This window comes from Psammomys obesus, unplaced genomic scaffold (genome assembly GCF_907164565.1).
Source record: "Psammomys obesus unplaced genomic scaffold, mPsaObe1.curated_primary_1811, whole genome shotgun sequence".
Lineage (NCBI taxonomy): Eukaryota > Metazoa > Chordata > Mammalia > Rodentia > Muridae > Psammomys > Psammomys obesus.
The window spans coordinates 19,381,462-19,408,760 of record NW_026596091.1 but is presented as its reverse complement, the minus strand read 5'-3'; the positions used below and the strand labels follow the sequence as shown (position 1 = coordinate 19,408,760).

Below are 27,299 nucleotides of genomic sequence, written 5' to 3'. Positions count from 1 at the left end.
AAAAAAAAAAAAAGAGCTAGCAATATCCTTAGCCATCAGGGAGATGCAAATCAAAACAACCCTGAGCTTTCACCTTACACCCATCAGAATGGCTAAGATAAAAACCTCAAGTGACAACACATGCTGGAGAGAATGTGGAGAAAGGGGAACCCTCCTCCATTGCTGGTGGGAATGCAAACTTGTACAACCACTTTGGAAATCAATCTGGCACTTTCTCAGACAATTAGGAATAGTGATTCCTTAAGATCCAGCTATACTCCTAGGCATATATCCAAAAGATGCTCAAGTACACAACAAGGACATTTGTTCAACCATGTTTATAACAGATTTATTCGTAATAGCCAACCTGAAAACAACCCAGATGACCCTCAGTAGAGGAATGGATACAGAAATTGTGGCACTTTTACACAATGAAATACTACTCAGCAATAAAAAAGGAAGAAATCATGAAATTTGCAGGCAAATGGTGGGAACTAGAATCGATCATCCTGAGTGAGGTATCCCAAAAGCAGAAAGACACACATGGTATATACTCACTTATATAGACTTATAAGATAGGATAAATATACTGAAATCTATACACCTAAAGAAGATAAACAAGAAAGAGGACTCAGGTTAAGATGACCAATCCCCACTTAGAAAAAAACAAATGGGATGGACATTGGATATAGGAGAAAACAAGTAACAGGACAGGAGCCTACAGCACAGGGCCTCTGAAAGACTCTACCTAGCAGTATCAAAGCAGATATTAAGACTCATAACCAAACCTTTGACAGAGTTCAGGGAATCATATGAAAGAAGGGGGAATTAGTAAGACCTGGAGAGGACAGGAGCACCACAAGGACCAAATATATCTGGGCACAGGGGTCTTTCATGAGACTGTTTCTCCAACAAAGGACCATGTATGGATATAACCTAGAACTCCTGCTTGGATATAGCCCATGGTAGCTCAGTGTCCAAATGTGTTCTCTAATAAGGGGAACAGGGACTATTCTTGACATGAACTCAATGGTGAGCTTTTCGACACCCCCCATCCCCCGCCAAGGGAGGAGCAGCCTTGCTAGGCCACAGAAGAAGACATTATAGCCAGGCCTGAAGAGATTTGATAAGCTAGGGTCAGATGGAAGGGGAGGAGGTCCTCCCCGATTAGTGGACTTGGAAAGGGGCAGGGAGAATATGAGGGAGGGAGAGTGGGATTGGGAGGGAAGGAGGGAGGAGGCTACGGCTGGGATACAAAGTAAATAACCTGTGATTAATATAAAAATAAATTAAAAAAAGAAAAGCATCCAGTTAAATGTGAAGAATCATTCAACCACCTTTCAGTAATAACCCACAATGTAAATGGTCTTAACTATTTAATTAAAACACACAGTTTAGCTGATTGGGAAAAAAAAAAAAAAAGCTAGAAGAAATCCCTTTGTAGACTTTTGAAACTTTATTTCTGTGTGTCTCTCTTGGTAGTTATATTCTCCATGTGGCATTTCTTTCTCTTGCATCTGCTTGTAAATTCTCTCCCCCTTGTCAACTCAAGAAATCAACAATTCTGAGCAGGGGTTCCAGGATATATCTATGAATGGTCCTTGGATGGAGAATCAGTCTCAGAAAACACCCTTGTTCTCAGATCCTTTGGTTCTGTTGCTCTCCTTGTGGAGCTCCTGACCTCTCTAAGTCTTTTTTTTTTTTTTGAATTTTATTTTTTTCTTATCAGTTACATTTTATTAACTCTGTATCCCAGCCTTGTCCCAATCCCTCATTCCCTCCCAGTCCCTCCCTCCCTCCCTTCCTCATCTCCACCGTGCCCCTTGCCAAGTCCACTAATAGGGGGGACCTCCTCCTAATTCATCTGATCCTGTTTTATCAGGTATCTTCTGGACTGGCTGCAAAGCTCTCCTCTGTGGCCTAACAGGACTGCTCCTCCCTTGGGGGGTGGGGAGGCCAAAGAGCCAATCATTGAGTTCCTGTTAGAAATAGTCCTTGTTCCCCTCACTATGGGAAACCAATTGGTTACTGAGCTACCACAGGCTACATCTGAGCAGAGGTTCTAGGTTACATTCATACATGGTCCTTGGTTGCATGTCAGTCTCAGAAAAGACCCTGTGCCCAGATATCTTTGGTCCTTGTGGAGCTCCTATCCTTTCCTCATCAGACTAACTCCACTTCTTTCTTATGATTCCCTGTACTCTGCCAAAGGTTTGGTCATGAGTCTTTGCTTTGAAAACACTGCTAGTTAGAGTCTTTCAAATGCGCTCAGTAGACTCCTGTCATACGTTCAATGTGCATCCCATCTGTCTTTCTAAACGAAGATTGATAATCTTACCCCATGTCCACTCTCTTGATTATCTTTTAGGTGTGCAGATTTCATTATGTTTATCATATCTTATAAGTCTATATAAGTAAGTATATACCGTGTTTGTCTTTCTCCTTCTGGGATATTTCACTCAGGATGATCTTTTCTAGATCTCATCATTTGCCTGCAAATTTCATGATTTCCTCCTTTTTGATTGCTGAGTAGTATTCCATTGTGTAAAAATACCACAATTTCTGTACCCATTCCTCCGTTGATGGACATCTGGGTTGTTTCCAGGTTCTGGCTATTACAAATAAAGCTGCTATAAACATGGTTGAGCAAATATCCCTTTTGTGTACTTGAGCAAACTTTGGGTATATACCTAGCAGTGGTATAGCTGGGTCTGGAGGAAGCACTATTCCTAATTGTTTTAGAAAGCACCAGATAGATTTCCAGAGTGGTTGTATCAGTTTACATTCCCACCAGCAGTGGAGGAGGGTTCCCCTTTCTCCACAACCTCTCCAGCATGTGTTGTCCCTTGAGTTTTTCATCTTGGCCATTCTGATGGGTATAAGGTGATATCTCAGGGTCGTTTTGATTTGCATTTCCCTGATGGTTAATGAGGATGAGCATTTCTTTAAGTGTTTCTCTGCCATTCAATATTCCTCTGTCGAGAATTCTCTGTTTAGCTCTGTTCCCCATTTTTTAATTGGATTACTTGGTTTGCTGCTTTTCAGGTTCTTTAGTTCTTTGTATATACTGGATATGAGTCCTCTGTCAGATAAAGGGTTAGTGAAGATTCTTTCCCAATCTGTATGCAGGTGTTTTGTTTTGATGACAGTGTCCTTTGCTTTACAGAAGCTTTTCAGTTTCATGAGGTCCCATTTATTGATTGTTGCTCTTAGAGCCTGTGCTGTTGGTGTTCTGTTCAGAAAGTTGTCTCCTGTGCCAATGAGTTCTAGGCTGTTCCCCACTTTTTCTTCTAACAGATTTAGAGTACCTGGTTTTATGTTGAGGTCTTTGACCCCCTTGGACTTTAGTTTTGTGCAGGGTGATAAATATAGATCTATTTTCATTTTTTTGCATGTGGACATCCAGTTGGACCAGCAACATTTATTGAAGATGCTGTCTTTTTTCCATTGAATGGTTTTGGCTTCTTTGTCAAAAATCGAGTATTCATAGGTGTGTGGGTTTAGTTCTGGGTCTTCTATGCAGTTCCATTGGTCCTCCTTTCTGTTTTTATGCCAATACCATGCAGTTTTTATTAGTATTGCTCTGTAGTACAACTTGAGATCGGGGATAGAGATACCTCCAGATGATCTGTTGTTGTACAGGATTGTTTTGGAGATTCTGGGTTTTTTGTTTCTCCATATGAAGATGAGAATCTTTTTTTCAAGGTCTGTAAAGAATTGAGTTGGTATTTTGATGGAAATTGCGTTGAATCTGTAGATTGCTTTTGGCAGGATGTCCATTTTCACAATGTTAATCCTACCAATCCATGAGCACGGGAGATCTTTCCATCTTCTGAGATCTTCTTCAATTTCTTTCTTCAGAGACTTGAAGTTTTTCTCAAACATGTCTTTCACTTGCTTGGTTAGTGTCACCCCAAGATACTTTATGTTATTAGTGGCTATTGTGAAGGGTGTTGTTTCCCTAATTTCTTTCTCAGCCCTTTTGTCTTTGGTATACAGGAGGGCTTCTGATTTTTTTTGAGTTGATTTTGTATCCTGCCACTTTGCTGAAGGTGTTTATCAGCTGAAGGAGTTCTCTGGTTGAATTTTTGGGGTTGCTCATATAAACAGTCATATCATCTGCGAATACTGACACTTTGACCTCTTCCTTTCCGATTTGTATCCCCTTGATCTCCTTTAGTTATCTTATTGCTCTGGCTAGGACTTCAAGTACTATGTTGAAGAGGTAGGGAGAGAGTGGGCAGCCTTGTCTTGTCCCTGATTTCAGTGGGATTGATTTAAGTTTCTCTCCATTGAGTTTGATGTTGGCTATAGGCTTGCTGTATATTGCCTTTACTATGTTTAGATATGTGCCTTGTATTCCTGATCTCTCCAAGACTTTAAACATGAATGAGTGTTGGACTTTTTCAAATGCTTTTTCAGCATCTAAGGAGATGATCATGTGGTTTTTCTCCTTCAGTTTGTTTATGTGGTGGATTACATTGATGGATTTCCGTATGTTGAACCACCCTTCCATGACTGGGATGAAGCCTACTTGGTCGTGGTGGATGATATCTCTGATGTGTTCTTGGATTCTGTTTGCAAGTATTTTATTGAGTATTTTTGCGTCAATGTTCATAAGAGAGATAGGTCTGAAGTTCACTTTTTTTGTTGGGTCTTTGTGTGGTTTAGGTATCAGGGTGACTGTTGCTTCATAGAGTGAGTTTGGAAATGTACCTTCTGTTTCTATTTTGTGGAATACTTTGAGGAGAATTGGTGTGAGCACTTCTTTGAAGGTCTGGTAGAATTGCGCGCTGAAACCACCTGGCCTAGGGCTTTTTGTGGAGGGGAGACTGTGAATGACTGCTTCAATTTCCTTGGGGGATATAGGGCTGTTCATTTTTTTTTACCTGATCTTGACTTAATGTTGGAAGATGGAATCTATTAAGAAAATTGTCCATTTCATTTAGATTTTCAAATTTTGTGCCATATAGGCTTTTGTAGTATGACCTAATGATTGTTTGAATTTCCTCTGTGTCTGTAGTTATGTCACCCTTTTCATCTCTGATTTTGTTGATTTGGATAGATTCTCTCTGCTTTTTAGTTAGTTTGGCTAAGGGTTTGTCTATCTTGTTGATTTTCTCAAAGAACCAGCTTTTTGTTTCATTGATTCTTTGAATAGTTTTATTTGTTTCTAATTGATTGATTTCAGCCCTGAGTTTGATTATTTCCAGCCTTCTGCTCCTCTTGGGTGTATCTGCTTCTTTTTTTTCTAGGGTTTTCAGTTGGGCCATTAAGTTGTTTGTATGTGATGTTACGAATTTCTTCTTGCAGGCACTTAGTGCTATAAATTTTCCCCTGAGCACTGCTTTCAATGTGTCCCATAAATTTGGGTATGTTGTGCCTTCATTTTCATTGAATTCTAGGAAGTCTTTAATTTCTTTCTTTATTTCTTCCTTAACCCAGCTGTCGTTGAGTAACACGTTCAATTTCCATGTACGTGTAGGCTGTTTGTTATTTCTGTTGTTGTTGAGGTCCAGCTTAAGTCCATGGTGGTCAGATAGAATACAAGGGATTATTTCAATCTTTTTGTATCTGTTGAGGCTTGCTTTATGACCAACTATATGTTCTATTTTGGAGAAGGTTCCTTGCGGTGCTGAAAAGAAGGTATACTCTTTTGAGTTTGGATGAAAAGATCTGTAGAAGTCTATTAGGTCCATTTGATTTAGGGTCTCTGTAAGTGTTTTTATTTCTCTATTTGTTTTCTGTCTAGTTGATCTGTCCCTTAGTGAGAGTGGAGTGTTGAAATCTCCCACTGTTAGGGTTTTAGGATCAATGTGTGATTTAAGCTTTAATTTTGTTTGATTTATGAATGTAGGTGCTCTTGTATTTGGGGCATAGATATTCAAAATTGTGATGTCCTCTTGGTGGATTCCTTTGATGAGAATATAGTGGCCATCCTTATCCTGTTTGATTAACTTGGGTTGAAAGTCTATTTTATTAGATATTAGGATGGCTACTCCCGCTTGTTTTCTAGAACCATTTGCTTGAAAGACATTTTTCCAGCCCTTTACTCTGAGGTAGTGTTTATCTTTGTTGCATAGGTGTGTTTCTTGGATGCAACAGAATGATGGATCCTGTTTCCAAAACCATTCTGTTAGTCTGTGTCTTTTAATTGGGGAGTTGAGTCCTTGATGTTGATAGAAACTAGTGACCAACAATTGTTACTTGCTTTAGATGTGGGGTTGGTGGTGTCACTGAGTTTCATTGCTTGTATTCTTTTGGTTTTTTGTTGTGTAGTTATCTATTTCCTCTGTTTCCTTCGATGTAGTTGTTTTCTTTGGTTTGGAGTTTCTTCTCTAGTAACTTCTGTAGAGCTGGGTTACTATGTAGATATTGTTTAAATTTGGTTTTGTCTTGGAATATCTTGAATTCTCCGTCTATGTTGATTGAAAGTTTTGCTGGGTATAGTAGTCTGGGTTGGAATCTGTGGTCCCTTAAGGACTGTATGATTTTTGTTCAGGCCCTTTTGGCTTTCATAGTTTCTGTTGAGAAATCTGGTGTGATTCTGATATGTCTACCTTCATATGTTCCTTGGCCTTTTTCCCTTGCTGCTTTTAGAATTTTTTCTTTGTTCTGTAGGTTCAGTGTTTTGACTATGATGTGACGTGAAGAATTTCTTTTCTGGTCTAGTCTACTTGGTGTTCTGTAGGCCTCTTGTATGTTTATGGCCATCTCCTTCTTTAAGTTGGGAAAGTTTTCTTCTATAATTTTCTTGAAAATATTTTCCGGACCTTTGAGCCTGATGTCTTCTTTTTCTTCTACTCCTATTATTCTTAGGTTTTGTCTTTTGATGGTGTCCTTGATTTCTTGGATGTTTTGTGTTTGGAACTTTTCTGATTTTATTTTTTCTTTGAGAGACGTGTCAATTTCTGCAAGTGTATCTTCAGCTCCTGAGATTCTTTCTTCCATCTCTTGTATTCTGTTGGTGATGCTTACCTTTGTAGTGCCTGATCTTTTCTCTATGTTCTCCAGCTCCTGGTTTTTCTCTATTTGTGTTTTCTTTATTGATCCTAATTCTGTTTTCATGTCTTGCACCATTTCCTTCATCTGTTTGAATGTGGAGTCCTGCTTTTCAATGATAGCTTCTATTTTTCTGTCCGTTTCCTCTCTATGTATTACTAATTGTGCCTCTACTTCTTTGGGTATAATTGCCTGTATTTCTATGAGAGCTTTGTTTATTTCTTCTTTATTTGCCTTCATTTGTGTGGACATTTCTTTGAGAGCTTTGTGCATTTCTTCTCTGTTTGCCTCAATTTTCGTGGTCATTTCTCTGAGAGTACGATTTGTTTCCTCTTGGTGAGTCTCGATTTCTTTGGTTATTTCTCTGAGGGCTTTGTTCATTTCATCTCTATGGGCCTCTAATAGCTGGAGAAATATAGTTTTGAGGTCGTTTTCTTGTATATCTAGTGAATTGAAGTGTCCATTGTTTTGTAGGGTTGCTGGTGAGGTCATTGTGTCCTGATTTTTGTTGGGAGTGTTCTTACGTCTGCCTCTAGCCATCTGATTATTTATAATCCTCACTGGTTGTTCCTCGAGATTGTAGTTTGGGCTATGATCCTCTCTTTCTGTTTTCTGGACTGTTTTTTCAGGAAGATGAGAGAGGTTCACTGCTTTGGGAGTGTGCACTGTGTTTTCAGTTTTGCCTAAGTAAAGAATGTGACGCTGGCGCTATTCGCGTGCGCTTTTAGCGGGCGCAGTGTGAATGTGCGGATTCTCTGACTATTGCAGTGGCCTGCAAGCCACTATTACGCTGTTCTGACTGAGATTCAGGGATTGTTTGCCTGGATTACCCTGGTGGACCTGCAATTCAGAGGCTTCAATATTGGGGTCGCTATCGTCCTTCTGATGCCCACACTAGGAGTGTGTGTAGCAGGGATCTCATCTGGTTGCTTCTGTAGAGAGGCCCTGGGTCTGGGGCAATCTCTCCGTAGAAGGCTCACTCACTCTCTTGCAGGACCAGTTGGAATGCACAGGGGTTCCCCTTGCTCACTACTCTCTGTTTTGGTCCTGCTGCAGAAGTGCACGGGTAGGCTAACAGTCAGCTCTGTGACACTGTGGCCGCAGGACTCGGTGTTCACCTTTCCTGTGTGCTGCCTCTTTGTCCTTTCCCTCTGCCAGGAGGGGTTGTGTTGACTGGTCCCTGGGTGGCGCGGGAAAGAGTTAGGATGAGTGTACTCAATCCCAGATCCCGGGCCTAGATCTCTCTGCCAGAAGCAGCCTAGCAGTAGAATCTATGTTTGCTGATCCCAAGAGAGTACAGTGTAGGGTTGAGTGTCCTCAGATCCAGAGCTTGGGTTTCTCTGCTAGGGGCCGCTGTAGAGAGGGTGCTGTGTCCTTGGCAGGCTGCCTCTCTGTCCTTCCCCTCTGACCTTCCCCTCTGCTGGGCAAGTTTATGGAGTTGCTCTCAGGGGAGTGCCAGCAGGGGTTTGGGCTTCTCAGTCGGATCCTGAGCCCTGAGCCGGTGTTTCTCTGCCAGGGGGTCGGGGGGGGGGTGTGTGCCGGTGATAGAACTTGCTGCTAGAATGACCACATTCCCAGATCCCGAGCTGTAGTTTGTAAAAATATGGAACGCTTCACGAATTTGCGTGTCATCCTTGCACAGGGGCCATGCTAATCTTCTCTGTATCGTTCCAATTTTAGTATATGTGCTGCGGAACCGAGCACGCTCTCTAAGTCTTTTTAACTCCCCTTCTTTGATAGGATTCCCTGCATTCTGCCCAAAGTTTATTTAACAGTCTCTTAAACAAAGCATCTGCTTTGATACCTTGCTGGGTAGAGTCTTTCAGAGGCCCTCTGTGGTAGGCTAAGGTCCTGTATCCTATTTTCTCCTTGTTCCAATGTCCACCCTGTTTGTCTTTCTAAGTGAGGGTTGATCATCTTACCCAATGACATCCTCCCTGCTTAGCTTCTTTAGGTGTATAAATTTTAGTGTGTTTATCCTATACTATAAGTCTAGTATCCACTTATAAGCGAGTATATGCCTTGTGTGTCAACCTGGCTCAAATATAGCCCATGGCAGCTCAGTATCCAAGTGGGTTCCCTAGTAAGGGGAAAAGGGACTGTCTCTGACATGAACTCTCTGGTTGGCTCTTTGACTACCCCCAACAAGGGGGGGAGCAGCCTTGCCGGGCCACAGAGGAGGACAATGCAGCCAGTCCTGATAAGACCTGATAAGCTAGGGTCAGATGGAAGGGGAGGACGACCTCCCCTATCTGTGGACTTGGGGAGGGGCATGAGAGGAAATGAGGGAGGGAAGGTGGGAATGGGAGGGAGTGAAGGAGGGGGCTACAGCTGGGATACAAAGTGAATAAACTATAATTAATATAAAATATAAAATTTTCATTTAAATGAATAAATAGCCATTGTCAGAAAAAAAACAAACAAACAGAAGACCAACAAACAAATCAAACAAAAAACCCCACAACACTTGGGTTTTATATTTGTTTCCTTTTACGGAAGTTCATCACTGTGTTCTGATGTTAATGTCATTGCTCTATATTTGCTGGTCTAGTGTTTTGGTTGTTTAAGGAGATTAGAAATCTAGTACTTCTTTCTTACTAGAGCATCTTTCTGGTAGAGTCGCTGTCAAACTTTCCTTTATTACACTGAGAAGTGCTGCTTTCTTGTTGACCTCCCTCATTTATTGTTTGAGACATCAAATCCAAACCATTTCTCTTCCAATATAAATGAAGTAGTAAGTAAACAAATGAACTATTAGAATTACAAGCTTGTTAAATATTTCTTTATCTTTCAATTTTAGTCAAACATCTCTTACAGATATATATTCTTATCCAAAACCCCAAGCATTGTTTGGAAAGTTGAGAAAGAAACAAATTACCATTGATCTTTTTTATTGAATAATAGATTTAATTTTTATATAGATGTTTGTAACATAGTATAAGAATTATGAAAGCTGTATGTTATAAAAAAGGAAAAATACAATCAGTTACACCTGGTTTGTGTGGAAATGTTTGTATATGAGCGGTAGAAGAGCTGAAAGCAGAGTTTTGCAGGCTGTACTGATGTGAGTCCGAAACAGTAGAAGTCAATTAAAGATGGGTAGGACCATTACCTGGTCCCTACTGAGCTTCCTGAACAGACAAGATACAATAGTTGTTTTCATAAGCTTCTATAGACATCAACTGAACCATTTCAGTGTCCATGCTTTCCCTGCCATAAAAAAAAAAAACAAAACTGTATCTCCTGAACTGTAAGCCCAAAGACACCTTTTAAATGTATACATCTATACTAATTAGGGAATAGGTGTGAATAAAAGAATACACATTGAAAGAAAATGATATGTATAGAAATAAAGAGAAGAAAATGACATTCATGCCACAATTAAAAACATTATGAAAAACTAACTAAAAAACCAAAAGACTAAAGTTTCTCAATCCTAAATTAGGTAAATTAAAAATCTTAGAAAAAACACATAGGAAAATATACTTCATATCTTCAAATCATAGAATATATTTTAGATACAAATATTGGAATGACACATGAGCAGTATCAACAAGTTGAAATAAACAGCTAATGTTTAAAACAAAAGTATTTATATATTTGTAAGTACATGCACACACATGCATGTAGTAGTCACATAAGTGCACAGGTGCACAAGTGTGAAATGACAATTGGATGAACAAAATATAGTAATCAGGGAAGATGAGTTACTAGGTTTGCTGAGGTGATTTGCAATGTAGTTAAATATGAGCAACACAGGCAGAAAATTATATAATTCTTACTTTACAATAAAAAAAGCCACAATTGTGAACAAATTACTGTCAAATTATATATTGAGAAGTGTTCTTATCCCTGAAGAACAATTAATCCTAGAAGTAGAATCTTGTAAGAGTCATCTCACAACAGATGAAAATAGCCAAATATCATATCATCAAAAATGTACAAATAAAAGATTCTTAGAAATATAAGTATTGGTGTGTGAATCTACACACACAGAGAAAAAAAAAAAACTTACACTGTCTCAAGCTATCACCATTCAAACAGCCTTTTCTTTTAAACAAAAGAATTTATAAAATCCAGAGCAGTTATTTCTATTAGAAATTTTTCTGTGCTTTGGTTAACAAAGCATACATGAATATATGTATATGTTATAACATATATTTTCATATATGATATGTAATTATTTTGTCTTTTTCTTATTGGATGCTAAGCAAAAATAATAATTCATTAAAGGAGGAGAAAAAGCACATTCAGTGGGATATTAGTTTTTATCAAAAGTTTTATTGATAGATATTTATAGATAACCAAATAGATATTAATGGTTGTCATGGTGGAAACGAGATGAACTGAAATAAAGAGATATAAAAGCAAGATGACTCCTATGGAGCAAAACAGAATATTTCAGTGGCCTTATGTGCTCTCTGAACTCAGACTTAAAGTCTATAAACACTATAAGATTAGTCATGGAGAGGCTGAGAATAAATGGAAAATAACATGATACAATCTACCCCTAATCGATTACTAAGAAAGCACAGTCATTAAATTAATCAGACTTAAGCCCCAACTCTTCAAAGTATCATAGTGTTAAAGTTTTGATCTCTAATTGTAAATAAACATGCATTAATAACATAAATTTTCATGTATGATACTAACACCTAAGACCATCAGTCATAGCAATGCCTTTGTGTCTTAAGCAATTTTGGCCCCATATGTAACAATGTCTTACTAAATTATTTCCCTAGTGTAGTGACAATATTTGACAATATTTTAAAATATTCTTTTAAAATTTGAAATATAATTACATCACTTCTCCCTTCTCTTTTTGGTCGTTAGCCCCACTCATTTCCACTCTTTCTAGCTTCTGTATATTAAATAACATAATAACTGTGTGGCGATGATTATAATTTATATTGCCATGATAAGAATTATCTTCTGAAGGTGACCATCATCTTTTCATACCCACTCCTAAACTAGAAATCACATCGCAAACACCAAAGGACCACTCTAGACTCAACTGTCAGTTGGTGATTCCTGCTGTTGTCTGCTGGTGACTATTTCTGCTTTGTCATTAGGAATAAATCAAGAAGTCTGTCTGCAAATGATCTCAGTCAAAATAAGAAAACAGATGCAGGAAAAAAAAAAAATCAGCCATCCCTGCCTAGCACAGAGGTACATCTTTTCACTTCACCCAGGCCTCAAGATCTGTGCATTGAAAACATAACACCAGACCCAGTTTATGCCTTTTAGTTATTTTCTGCATGAAGAATAATAAGGGATGTAAGGGTCCTACTTATTTTTTTCAGTTCCGGAGTTACCTATATTTTTGTTTGTACTTATACTGAAAGAGAATGTGAGATCTGGAAGAGGAGTGACAAGAATTTGGGTATCTGGGAAAGCAGAGGCCTAAGAAAATTTTGAAGTCAAACCAACAGTTTTCCCATCCTGTATTCTAATAAATATTTTCTTTGAGGAAATAGCCAAGTACTGCTCTGTGTTCTAATAATGACACTTATTTTAAATTTACTGACAACGATGATAAAAATGAATCAATTTCTTGTTATAATAAGAAGTAACATAAACAAGGTTTAATGTGAGGATGCTGGGGCAGTTTCCAGTGGATTTTCCTAACGTCCTTGCTGCTGTGTCTGCCTTGGCCATGTCTATGAGGGACATGCAGAGAACTAGGAGACCCAGTAGATTTCCATGCACTGTGACTGAGCCTCTCCTGTTGACTGAAAAGGTTGTTCCAGTTTGGCACATTCTATTTAAGAACACTGCTGATTATGGAGACCAAATAATTTTAACCAGAATGCAGATGGAGAAAGCACATTTTAGTATTACCAACCAAGACTCTTAGACTGCTGACATACTGAACCAAACTATCTGGACACAGGGGTCTTTTCTGAGACTGATAATCCAACCAAAAGCCATTCATGGATATCCTAGAACCCCTGCTCAGATACAGCCCATGGCAGCTCAGTATCCAAGTGGGTTCCCTAGTGAGGGGAAGAGAGACTGTCTCTGACATGAACTCAGTGGCTGGCTCTTTGACCACCCACCCCCTGAGGGTGAATCAGCCTTGCCAGTCCACAGAGGAAGACAATGCAGCCAGCCCTGATGAGACCTGATAAGCTAGAGTCAGATGGAAGGAGAGGAGGACCTCTCTTATCAGTGGATTTGGAGAGGGGCATGGGAGAAGATAAGGGAGAAAGGTGGGATTGGGAGGGAGTGAGGGAGGGGCTACAGCTGGGATGTAAGGTGACTAAACTGTAGTTAATATAAAAATAATGAAAAATTAATTAAATAATTTCAGCTATTTTGCTGCTTAGCATGAAGTGAAGAATACTTAGGTATCATAACTAGTCTCTAGATGGCTGCTCAGGAAATGTGTGTAACCAACTCATATATATGACTGTCTCGATTCCCACATGATGGGGAAGTGCTTTATCCTACAGGCTTGCTTGCAAAATCCCGAGTGCTTTGCAAATGGGAACCAAAGACTCACAAGGAAAAACCATTGCCAAACTAACTCCCCTTTCTCCACATCTTCTCTAGCATGTGTAGTCACTAGAGTTTTTGATCTTAGCCATCCTGATGGGTGTGGGATAGAATCTCAGAATACTTATGATTTCCATTTCACTGATGATGAAGGATGTTGAGCATTTCTCATTAATTAATTAATTTTTTAAATATAAATTTTTATTTATTACTGTTTATTCACTTTGTATCCCAGCTATAGCCGCACCCTCACCCCTCCCAATTCCACCCTTCCTCTCTAATCTCCTCCCATGCCCCTTCCCCAGTCCACTGATAGTGGAGCATTTCATTAAGTGCTTCTCCACCATTTGATATAACTGTATTAAAAACTCTCTGTTTAGATCCATACCCCGCTTTTTAATTGGATTACTTGGTTTGTTGGTGTTTAATTTCTAGAGTTTTTAAAAACATATTCTGGCTATTACCCTTGTCTCTGATGTAGGGTTAGTGAAGATCTTTTTCTAGTCTGTAGGTTGTTGTTTTGTTCCGTTGACAGTGTCCTTTGCTTTAGAGAAGCTTTTCAGTTTCATGAGGTCCTAAACATTGTAAAGGCAATGATAGCAAACCTATAGCCAACATCAAACTAAACGGAGAGAAACTTCAATCACTCTCACTGAAATAAGGTACCCACTCTTTCTGTATCTCTTCAACATAGTACTTGAAGTCATAGCTAGAGCAATCGGACAACTAAAAGAGATTAAAGGGGATACAAATAAGAAAGGATGAAGTTAAAGTATGATTGTTCACTGAAGACAGGACAGTAAATTGAGTGACTTCACAAATTCTACCAGAGAACTCCTAACAGCTGGTAAACCCTTCAACAAAGTTGTTGAATATAAAATTAACTAAAAAAAAATTATTAGCCCTCCTGTATATAAAATATAAAGGGCTGAGAAATAAATTAGGGAAGCAACACCCTTCATAATAGCATGAATAGCATACAGTACCAAGGACTTCTGTTGGGTTCAGACATGTTATTGGATATCTGTGCCTTTTTGATGCAAGCATGCAAATGGACATATCAGTTTTACATCTACCACTCACAAAGCATCATAAACTTTCATTATTTATAAATTATTCATGGGCAAATTGAGAATAGTGGTAATATTTACTTTTATCACAGGAGTGATTGAAATATTTTATAACTACCATAAACCCAATTTTAAGGATATTTAAGAAATGAATCAGGAAAAAATAATGTTGATATTGTGGGCAGTTAGAAGACCAATGGCAATATTTGATAATTTCTTTGTGCTTAGGAATCCCAAATATGTATTTTGATTATTCTAATATCAAAACTCAAATATTTCAAATAATGCAGAATGTCTAGACAGCACAAATAAGGACAGATATTTGAAAATTCATTCTACTTTCCCTCATTAATTCACATATATAAATATAGAAATACTCATGCTACTTGAGTACAAGAATCAATACTATTTTCTTCAAATTTCTGTTGATGGAAGCAAGTAAGCTCTCTTTGAAAACTGTTAAAATATTTTTTCCTGTGTGAAGCTGCTGGCTTAGTAAATTATGTGCTGGTTTTCATCAATACAGAAAAAACCTCATTTATTAGAGTTGATCCTGATGGAATTGACAGATGAGCTTGTACACTGCAGAGCTCTTTGCTTCAATGCAGACGACTGCATGCATGGTGACAACACCTTCATGCTTTTAGATTTGGGCTGCCTGATGCAAATTACTCAGTATTAATGAGTCCTGTATTCATTCTCCAGATCTTCAGAGTAAAAAAAAAAAATCATATTTCTGACTCCTCCCCAGTGAAAAATACGCTATGGCCATATGAGGATTTTGTAGGGAAAAAGAACCAATTTCCTACCCATATAATTCAATGTTGTTACGTTTATCTACCCCAAGGCACCACTTGTAACATACTCTTTGTGTAGTAGGTGTTGAAATTAACAGAATAGAGGAGTAAATTACATCTTTAAATGCAAGGATTTATACATAACATTTAACCTTACATCAAGGAAAACATGCAAAAAAAAAAAAGTGTTACAGTTAACTGTTCATCTCTCTGACATGTGCCACGCCGTGTATCAGATTTGCTTGGTTTGCGTTTTTTAATGCTTGCCCAATTTGTTTTTCTTCTTTCCTTTGTGGAAGGCTGAACATGCCCTCAGGGCAGCAGTCAATACTTTCTGATGAATAGAAAGAACGTTGCTGACATAGCAGAAAACCTCAGAAAGCTTTCAAAAAAAAAAAAAAAAAAAAACACGATTATCATTATATTTGGTACAAAAGTCTCAGATATTGATAGCAGGAAATGCAATTGTTTTTCCCCTTTAGAATTTTCTTCTTGTCATCCCAAGTAGTGCCATTCATTTTTAGCTGCAAGTGGCAGTGAAGTGAAAAATGATGGCAGCTAGACCATTCCTTAGGGTTCATAGCAATGCCTAGCAAGACTTTTTTTTTTTTTTTGTGGCTGATGTTAAGTTACAATATAAACCTAAGTAGTAGCACTGACAGGATCAGGTTTCCTTGTCATGTACTATAAAAACAAGAAATGTGAGAGTAAGATTAGAAAGACAAGGCAATCTTCTTCAGTACTGAACTTAAATAAATGAAGAAAGCTATACTTACTTCACAATCTTCCCTTGCAAGATGGTGTTCTTCCCACTGATTTCTACTTTTCATCATCAAAATTTGAAAAAAAAAATATTTCTGGCTAGAAGAAAAGTCATAATAGGAATGGACACCTTTCTTAGCACAAGCCTTTGTTTATTCTAAGGGTCATTATAACCATGAAGTATATATACTCTTAGTTGAGGACACCAAAGCAACAATTTTGGTTGCAAAAAACAGCTATCTTAAAGTGATGTGTCATGCTCTTTGGTTAGCCATTAAATATTTTATATGGTATTACAATATTATACTATACTTTCATTGTTTTATTTTCTGTTAAAATAATCAGATACTCAGCCTCCTACTTAATTAAAAAATATAAAACAGATTTATTTAATTCAATGTAAACCAGCAGATCCAACTATGTTTGTGTTGAGGTCCACCTGGGGAATAAAAATCACAAGTCCAAGAGTGCCTTTGTATCAAGCCAGAAAGCCAGAAAATGACTCCAGAGAGAGACTTAGTCCTTCATTTATTTATGTATTTATTTATGTATTTATTTATGTATTTATTTATTTATTTATTAATTTATTATCTATCTATCTATCTATCTAACTATCTATCTATTTATTTATTTCATTACGCATGGGTATTTGGTCTGAATGTGTGTTTGTGTATCCCATGAAGTATGATGCCTAGGGAAGCCAGAAGTAGGTCATGGATTACGTGGAACTAGAGTGAAGTTTACTTGAGAACCACCATATGGGTTCTGAGAACTGAATCCAAGTCCTCTGCAGGAATAATTGCTCTTAATACCTCAGCCATTTCTCCAGACCCTAGGAGCACTCATTTAAAATTACTGACTCATCAGGAAACTGACTCCACAAGACCAACCTGTATCACTCCTGCATGGGATGCTCCCAATCTAAAAACTTCCCTTTTGACCTCACTCCTTTCAGGTTCTGCAACTTCCTCAACACTGCAGCAGAAACTAGGCTTCCAGCGTTAGACTCCTGCAGCAGGAAACTGCATCTGAATAATAGAAACATTCGTGTTTACTAGTCTAACTTCAGTTATAGGGGCAGCACAAAACAGATTGAATTGCTACAGGGGTATGATAAGGGACTGCTTATAACCACAGGATATCTTACCTACCCTCATTTACAAAATGAGCTTAACAGAGAACATAAGATAAGTACTTTCAAGTCAAGTTAAAATTTGATTAATTCAGTAAAACTGAATGATATTAATATGTAGGTTCCATGATATAGCGATTAACACTATGGACTTGGAATAATATTAGTAACCATACTTCTGTTACTAATATAAAGAAATAGAGCAGAACTATCATTACTTCCCATGAATGGCTAAAAGCATGTATGTACAAATTCCAAAAGATATATATATATATATATATATATATACATATATATATATATATGTAATATATTCACAAGATAGCTTATATATGTCTTATATATATCTTATATATCTTGTATCTTGTATAGTATATATCTTGTATATTATATATATAAGATATATATATATATATATATATATATATATATATATATATAAAACAACAAGGAAGTCCCTAAGGAAGATGCTCAATCTTCATTCAAAAGGACAAACACGATATACATTGGAATCAGGAGAAGAAAGGGAACAAGACAGAAGCCTAACACAGACAGCCTCTGAGAAACTCTACTGAACAAGGTATCGAAGCAGAGGCTGAAACTCATAGCCAAACTTTGGGCAGAGTGCAGGGAATCTTATGAAAGAATGGGGAGATAGAAAGACCTGGAGGGGACAATAGCTCCAAAAGAAGACCAACGGAGCCATAAAAACTTAAGCCTGGGGGACCTGAAGAGAATGATACCCCAACAAAGGAAAATGCATAGAGACGACCTTAAACCTTGGGTCATATGTAGCAGATAGACCAAGTGGCGACTCTAGTAAGGGGAGCAGGGTCTTTCGCTGGCATAAATTCAGTGGCAGGCTCCCTAATCACCTCCCCTGAGGGGGTACAGCCTTGCCAGTCCACAGAGGAAAACAATTCAACAAGTCCTGATGAGACTTTATAGGCTAGGGTCAAACAGAAGAGTAGGATCAGTGAACTAGTGGAAGACCATATAGGGAAAGAGCGAGGGATGGTGGGATTAAGAGGAGATGAAGGAGGGGGTCACAGCCTGGATACAAATGGAATAAATTGTAATAAATGATAATAAGAAAAAGAAAAGAAAGTAAGAATAATAAAAAAAGAACTCGAACCATTGGAAACACTAGAAAAATTAATACAGACATTAACTTGTGTATTCTTTCTTACTGTGTACTTCCTGAAGATAAACATTCAATAATGTGGAAATGTTCTCCAACTTTGTGTAGACTTGTTAACATTTTAAAATGGAACTTATGTATTTTTGTATACAAATAAATGTTTTCTTTAAATATCAAAAATTTCTCAAACCAAAGAAGTCCACTGTACCATCTATTTAGTTTTTTTTCCTTGTATTGAATATTAAGTGTTAAGTAAGTACAATGTATCTGTAGATGGAACAATGATTTATGCATCAAATAGGGCAAACACAACTAAAAATACGGTTTGGCTAGAAATATTTGCTTCTTCCTACTTTCCTTATGTACTTAATGTCTCACTACTATCCAACAGATAAAGTACGAATGAATATACTCCAGAATTCATGAATAAAACAAATGGCCTATTTTCAGTATCCTATTTGAATTTAAGTTTTACATTAAATATTTGTGTGTGTTTGTGTGTGTGTGTTTGTGATAATTCACACGTGGAACTCTAATCACAGCATATGGGAGTTTGCTTTCTCCTTTCATAAAGTGTGTTCTAGAGATCAAAATCAGGGTTTTAAGCTTGGCATCAAGCATTTTTTCCACTGTACCATCTCACCAATCTGTCTGGCAGTACTTTAATTAGCACTGTTATAGAAGTATACAGATGATTCGGTGGGTAACTAGTAATCAGTCCTGATAACTTCAATTCAGATCCCCAAAACACATTAGAATTCTTGGCACAATAGCATGAGCCTGAGTAGAAAAAAATAAAGTCAGTAACCCCAGGACACCCCAGCAGGAGCCTAGAATGCTGAGATAATAGAATTGCTGGACAGCCAAGGGTAGCTAGCTTTGCTTACACAGAAGAGAAAAGAAAGAGATCCTGTTTAAAGACAGGTGGAAGGCCAGGGCTGACACCCAAAGTTCTCTTCTGACATCCATACTTAGGCTATAGCATCAGAATCCTCACACTGAACATACACACAAATGCCTATATACCCCAGCACATTCATGCACAATCACAGCACTCACACACACAAACGGAAGAAAATATCATGAGTGATTCTTTGAGATTTTTGAAAACAAATGTTATTGTTCTACAACGGTAGTTTGAGACTAGCCCCCTTATGTAGCTAATGCTAGCTATGAAGTGTTCTTTTTCTATCGCCTTTAATATTGTATAAAATTACTGCTTATGTATTTTATAAAATATATGCTTACAAGTGTAATTCAAAATATATAAATAGATAGCTCAGATTCCATATAAGCAAGCATATAGGGAACAATGTTATTAGCCAACTACTCATTTCTAGTGAATTGAGATAGTAATTTCTATACTTAGTTTCTTTTCTTTTTATTTTATTATTATTATTAATTAAACTTTATTCATTTTGTATCCCCCATAAGCCCCTCCTTCCTCCCCTCCCGATCCTACCCTTCCTCCCCCTTCTGCATGCATGCCCCTCCCCAAAACCACTGATAGGGAGGTCTTCCTCTCCTTCTTTCTGATCTTAGTCTATCAGTTCTCATCAAAAGTGGCTGCATTGTCATCTTCTGTGGCCTGGTAAGGCTGCTCCCCACTCAGGGGGAGGTGATCAAAGAGCAGGCCAATCAGATTATGTCAGAGGCAGTCTCTCTTCCCATTACTAAGTAACCCACTTGGACACTGAACTGCCATGGGCTACATCTGTGCAGGGGTTCTAGGTTATCTCCATGAATAGTCCTTGGTTGGAGTATGAGTCTCTGGGAAGTTCCCTGTGTTCAAATTATCTTATTCTGTTGCTCTCCTTGTGGAGTTCCCGTCCTCTCCAGCTCTTACTATTTCCCACTTCTTACATAAAATTCCATTTACTCTGCCCGACAGTTGGCCATCAGGCTCAGCATCTGCTTTGATAATCTGCAGAGCAGAGGCTTGCTGTACTATAGAGCAACAGTTATAAAAACTGCATGGTACTGGCATAGAAACAGAATGGTGGATCAATGGAACCAAACAGAAGACCCAGAAATAAACCTACACACTTATGGTCACCTAATTTTTGACAAAGATGCCAAAACCATACCATGGAAAAAAGATAGCATCTTCAACAAATGGTGCTGGTCCAACTGGATATCTACATGTAGAAAAATGAAAATAGATCCATACTCATCACCCTGCACAAAATTGAAGACCAAGTGGATCAAAGAACTCAACATAAAACCAGACACATTAAATCGGCTGTGGGGAATATCCTAGAACTCATTGGTACAGGAGAAAACTTCCTGAACAGAACACCAACAGCACAGGCTCTAAGAGCAACAATCAATAAATGGGACCTCATGAAACTGAAAAGCTTCTGTAAAGCAAAGGACACCGTCATCAAAACAAAGCAACTGCCTACAGATTGGGAAAGAATCTTCTCCAACCCTTTATCTGACAGAGGACTCATATCCAGTATATATAAAGAAAAAAAGAAGATGAAAAGCAGCAAATCAAGTAATCCACTTAAAAAATGGGAAACAGAGCTAAACAGAGAACTCTCTGTAGAGGAATATCGAATGGCAGAGAAGCATTTAAAGAAATGCTCAACCTCATTAGCCATTAGGGAAATGCAAATCAAAACAACCCTGAGATTTCACCTTACACCCATCAGAATGGCCAAGATCAAAAACTCAAGTGACAACACATGCTGGAGAGGTTGTGGAGAAAGGGGAACCCTTCTCCACTGCTGGTGGGAATGTAAACTTGTATACTTACTTTCTTAACTAGAACTGAGAAGCGCCTATAATCTAGAAATATCGGGAGCAATATCATCTTATCATTTTAAATATTTTTTGGTTAAAATTTCCCTTATTAAAATCAGAAATTATGTGAATTTATTTGTTTTCAGTTTTAGTTCAAGATCAAGATTAAGCCCTGCTACACTAGGAGATATATGACAGTTAGTATATACCATGTGTGTCTTTCTGCTTCTGGGATACCTCACTCAGGATGATCTTTTCTAGATCCCAGCATTTGCCTGCAAATTTCATGATTTCCTTGTGTTTAATTGCTGAGTAGTATTCCATTGTGTAAATGTACCACAATTTCTGTATCCATTCCTCAGTTGATGGACATCTGGGTTGTTTCTAGGTTCTGGCTATTATGAATAAAGCTGTTACAAACATGGTTGAGCAAATGTCCTTGTTGTGTACTTGAGCAAATCTTTTGGATATATGCCTAGGAGTGGTAGAGCTGGATCTTGAGGTAGCACTATTCCTAATTGTCTGATAACGCGCCAGATTGCTTTCCAGGGTGGTTGTACACGTTTACATTCCCACCAGCAATGGAGGAGGGTTCCCCTTTCTCTACAACCTCTCCAGCATGTGTCATTACTTGAGTGTTTTATCTCAGTCATTCTGATGGGTGTAAGATGAAACCTCAGGGTCATTTTGATTTGTATTTCCAGAATGACTAATGGCATACCTGAAAGCACTAGAAATAAAAGAAGCAGACTCACTCAGAGAAGGAGAAGGCTGGAAATAATAAAACTCAGGGCTGAAATCAATACATCAGAAACAAAAAGTGAAGGCATGAAGGAAATCCCCTGTCAGTGGACTAGGAGTAGGGCATGGGAGAAGAGGGAGGGTAGGTGGGGTTGGGAGTGATTGGGGGAGGGGGTTACAGCTTGGATACAATGTGAATAAACTGTAATTAATAAAAAAAATTTGTTAAATTAAGAAAAGGAACAAAGAGAACAATTCAAATAATCAATGATAACAAGAGCTGGTTCTTTGAGAAAAATCAACAGGATAGACAAATCCTTAGCCAAACTTAATAAAAGTCAGAGGGACCCTGTCCAAGTCAACACAACTTGAAATTAAAACAGGGACATAACAAAAAACACTTGAGGAAATCCAAAGAATGGTTAGGTCCTATTTCAAAAGCAATGCAGCAAAATTTGAAAATGTAAACGATATGAATAATTTTCTCAATAGATTCCATTTACTAAAGCTGAATCAAGATCAAGTCAATAAATTAAATAGTGCAATATCCACTAAGAAAATAGAAGCTGTCATCAAAATCTCCCATCCATGAAAAGCCCAGGGCCAGATGGTTTCAACACAGACTCCTACCAGACCCTCAAGAAGAGCTAACACTAATACTCTTCAAACTATTCCACAAAATAGAAATAGGACAGAATTTATTACTTGTTTATCATCAAACAAAAACAGTGTCACAGTTTTATCTGTTTTTTTCCTAATCACAGTTTTCTTAGCTAGTCTATAAAGTGAATTTTAATAAAAATGAATTTTAAAAATAAAATATTAATGTAGATTTATTGTCAGTCTCTGAGACATAATTTCTATGTCAATTTTTCAGTCTTCCTTTTTCATTTACCATGGAATGAATTGCTTTATTGATTAGAAAGCAATGGTCTGGGTGCATAATGAAAATCTGTAATGAAAGCTCAATTTAGGAAAAATTAATATTCTCAAAAGCGATGACTAATTTTTCTATGTTCATCATTTAATCTGTCTAGCAGCATTTCCCATATGAAACCAAACTATCACTGAATTGTGATATTATGTAGATAATCAATTAAACTGAAAGAATTACATAAAATATATCTCTCAAATGCTATGCTCTAGTGGGCCTCTTTCAAAAATGCTAGTTACTAAAGTCAGTAGTTAATCTTGCCAGTAGGGAATTAAACAGTTTTTTAAACTATCTCAAAATGAGAAAAAAAAACACAAAAATATTTACAAATGTGTGTGAAGAATTTTATTTAACCTATGAGCAAACATACCTATTAAAGCTGTAAGAAAATCCCTAAAAATATTTTAAACTTTATGTAAATTTCTCACATGAAGGCACTATATTATAGGACTTCATAACACATTGCAGTTTTCATCATTCTGGGACTCAAATAAATGATAATATGTTTATTTTATTAATAAAATACAATAAAAGGCTTAGTGGGTATTTATCAAGTTCTATCAGGGTCTCAAGGCTGTTTCAGTTCAAACCAAAGCTTTATGTGACTCTAATGACTGTGTTTTTAGTCATTGTGTGCCTCCTTCATCATCAAACACATCCCCAAACATATATGGATATGTACACATTTTTACTTTCTTTGTGTGTGACTGTTAACTAGGAAGAATTAGCACATACACATACCTACTTGTATTATTTTATATGTATATAAATTCAAAAAATTACAATGTGTTACTGATCTTGAAATTTTATGTTAATATAGGATTAAAAAGATACCAGGTATGATAGTTCATCTCTGTAATTGCAGTATTTGGGTGTTTAGGACAAAATTAGGAGTTTCCCAATTTTTTTCTTTTTTTTATTGTTTATTATTATTAGTTACATTTTATTAACTCTGTATCCCAATTGTATCCCACTCCCTTATTCCCTCCCAATCCTACCCTTCCACCTTCAGCTTCTCCCTGCCACTTTCCAAGTCCACTGATAGGGTAGGACCTCTTCCCCTTCCGTCTGGCCCTGTTTTATCAGATATCTTCAGGACTGGCTGCATGGTCCTCCTCTGTGGCCTAGCAGGACTGCTCCTCCCTTGGGGGGTGGGGAGGTCAAAGAGCCAGCCATTGAGTTCCTGTCAGAAATAGTCCCTGTTCCCCTTACTATGGGAAACCAATTGGTTATTGAGTTGAAGCTAGCCTGGCTAAATGATAAGTTCCTGGTTAGAGAATAAAAAGAAAAGCGGAGATAAACATTATGTAAATATTATTAAAAAAAAGGACTGTGTGTGTCAACAATCTTTTTCTTCTCTGGTGTGTATGTGTGTTGTACTCACAGATGTGCATGCCTGTGTCTGTGGAAGCCACAGGAGTATGTCAGGTGTCCTGTCCTGCTCTGTCTCTGCCTTGCTCTCTCCCCCTTTCTCTCGCTCCCTCTCTTTCTCTTTCACTCACTCACTTTCTCTCTCTCCATGTGTGTGTGTGTGTGTGTGTGTGTGTTTGTGTGTACATAAGGTCTGTCTGTGGATCTCTGTATTTCCCCTCATCTTCTACAGAAAGATGGATCTGATGATAGCAGAGCAAGGCGTTGATCTATTAGTATAGCTGAAAGTCATTAGGCGATATCTTATTGCTGCATTTGTTTTGTTTTGCTTTTATAGGTACAGGAGTATTTGATTTTATTCTAGGTCCCTGAGCTAATTAGTGCCAGGTTCTTGATCACCAAAGCAGTGTCCATTATGAAGTTACCCTTAACTCTAATAAAAAATTGGTTGGTTACCCCCGCAAGATTGTTGTAAGCACTGCACTCGAATATGTTGCAGGGGATGCAGCATTGTAAATAAAGGGGATTTTGCTGCGTTGGAGTTTATGTTTCTCTTTTGATAAAATGTAGAGTACCTTCCTGTACTAAAGATGCCAGAAAGGCAAGAAGCCTCTATGTAGTCTCCAGCTCTATTTCCATACTAAATGAGTTGTGTAGTGTTCAGCAATTTGTAGTCTTTGCAACAACAGTCCGTATTATTTGAGGATTCTCATGGGAAAAAGAGAGAAAGAAAGAGAGAGATAGTAGGAGGGAGAGAGAATCCTTGGAACACTCAGCTGTAAATGGGGGGGGTCCATGAAATTCCTAGGACACAGGAAATCCTGTGAAAGAAGATGCAGGAACAGTATAAGAGCCAGAGGGGATAGAGGACTACAGAAAAACAAGACCATCTAAATTGATAGAGTAAAGCTCATATGAACTTCCAGAGACTGAGAAAGCTGCATGAGTCTGCACCAGGTTCTTTGCACATATATTATAGCTTCTCATTTAGTGAATTTATGGTATTCCTGAGAGTGTGAACCAGTGGGTCTCTGTTTCTTGTGTCTTTGCTTGGGCTTGTCTCTATTTGTTTGCTTTTTCCAATTTTGATATGCTAGTTTTTGTTTTATTCTATTTTTATTTTCCTTAGAAGACTGCTTGTTTTATAATGACTGAGAGAAAGGGAATCGATTTAGATAGGAGTGGATGAGGGTAGAAACCAGGAGAAATAGGAGTGTAAAATGTAATCAGGATATATTTTGTAAGGAAAAGTAAACTTTCAATAAAATGATGAAAGGGCAACAATGAAGCATTTGTAAATGGTATCAATTAGTACCAATTAGTAGGTGGAAATATCTTTATAAAATACGTTTATAAATATAATCTATGTTGTACTTGTCTTCTAAAATTATTATCATCCAGTAAATAATTCCATATTTTGAAAGAAAATATTGTTAAGAAAAATATGCAGTGAACCATGATTAGAAACTTTCAATAAATATATGTTTTATAGTTGACATTACATTTAACCCTAAAGGAAATAAAGGTAAAGCCCACTTACTGAAGAGGAAAGAACCATGTGGGTTATTATACTCATGAATACATTTTGTGTACTGGCTGTTTTCCCTTATTTTGAATTAAAAAACTTCCTAGTGGACATGTTGAATTATTTAATCATAAAACCTTATTTTAAAATTCTACTTTCAGGCATATCAAATATTCTGCACTTTTACATTACGATTCAAAACCTGGTTTCCCATTCATGATTCATTTTTATTCAAATGTAATGAAAAATAATTACCTAGATAACTTAGGAAGAGTAAGAACACTGCTGCACTCAGCCTTTATGTGAGTGCTGAAGATCACACTCATGCTTCAGGCTAGCCCTTCTCCACTAAGCCACGACCAGGTCATTCCAAAAGTTTCTCTCTAGCTAACATTGGGGAAAGTCTTGAAACTTCCAGAAAGTGTTTTGAAACACCAATGCAACATTTTGTTTATGATATTGTATGTTCATGAAATTCTGATTCATCTGAGTGTAGATTCTGTAAACTCAAAATTAAATATTTCTATTAGGAGAAAAGCATTGAAAATGTAGAAAATTCATGTCCTAATTGAAACATCTTAAGGTCATTCATTTTACAGTCTCATTTGTCTGTACTTGAATTTTACCGTAGTAATACAGATTCTCTGGCAAGGAATCACATCCAAAGACCTTCTAGGTCTATGTGAGCCAACTGTAGAGCAGACATGCTCTGGATTACAGTGTGATATGGCTGGAATGCAGACCTTTAATTTCGAACAATGAAGGAAAGGTTAGTTTACAGAGGAAACACCCATGCATGAAAGTGAAGTCTAATTGAAAGCCTGACAAAGTGAGAAATAAAAGATTTGACAGAATGAATCAGAGATAGGGTACACTCAACTCTCGCCAAAACAGAACAGGGAAGAGAGGCTACTTAAAAGTAGAACAGGGAGAGAGAGAGAAGGATTTAGAAGGATTTTTGTTGTTGTTTGTTTGTTTTAAACTTAGATTTGATTTCCAATACAGTTTTAGAGAGAAAGGTTGCAGAGAGAATAAGCTAGGCACAGATGAAGACAGAACAAGACAGAGATTAATAAGAAGCCACATATTTAAAATATATTTCTAGAATTATTTTAAGGCCAGGCAGTGCAATTCATTCTGAAAAAAAAAAAAAATCACTCAGTTTGGAGAGGAGTTTAGGCCAGAACAGCTGAGTTGTACTAGCCATTGAGAGTTAAGAAAGAGCCAGAAAGGCTTGGGAAGAGGACACAAGAAGAAGAAAATCAACCTCTCATTTGAGAAAATGAAAAGGTTTACATATGGTTAACTGGAACACCAAGTATCTTTAATTTCCTAATTGTCTGTGCCTTTGAACGTTGGAATGACAATGGGGATAGCACATGAGAATGACACTGAAATATAAGTAAAGACAAAATGAGGCTTTTTAATAGACAGTTGTGTAATTTCAGATACAGATGATTCCTGATCTAGTACTAGTACCTGGAGCTGTTTGCATGGGTTTTACTCTATGCTAGGAATTTCATATGTTACAATTTGTCCAAAAATCATAACAAACTGCTTACTACATATTACGGACATAGCCATTTATACATGCAAACA

At 37.5% G+C, this 27,299-nt stretch overlaps 1 protein-coding gene and 1 non-coding gene across 2 annotated transcripts in view; both read right to left on the bottom strand.

The window, feature by feature from the left end:
- Mgat4c (MGAT4 family member C) overlaps positions 1-27,299 on the bottom strand; it is a gene marked incomplete in the record, with an annotated part of 273,563 nt that overhangs the window by 30,062 nt on the left and 216,202 nt on the right.
- Positions 8,579-8,685, bottom strand: LOC129691815 (U6 spliceosomal RNA). Its single transcript, XR_008722566.1, has one exon. It is a non-coding gene; the product is annotated as a U6 spliceosomal RNA (small nuclear RNA).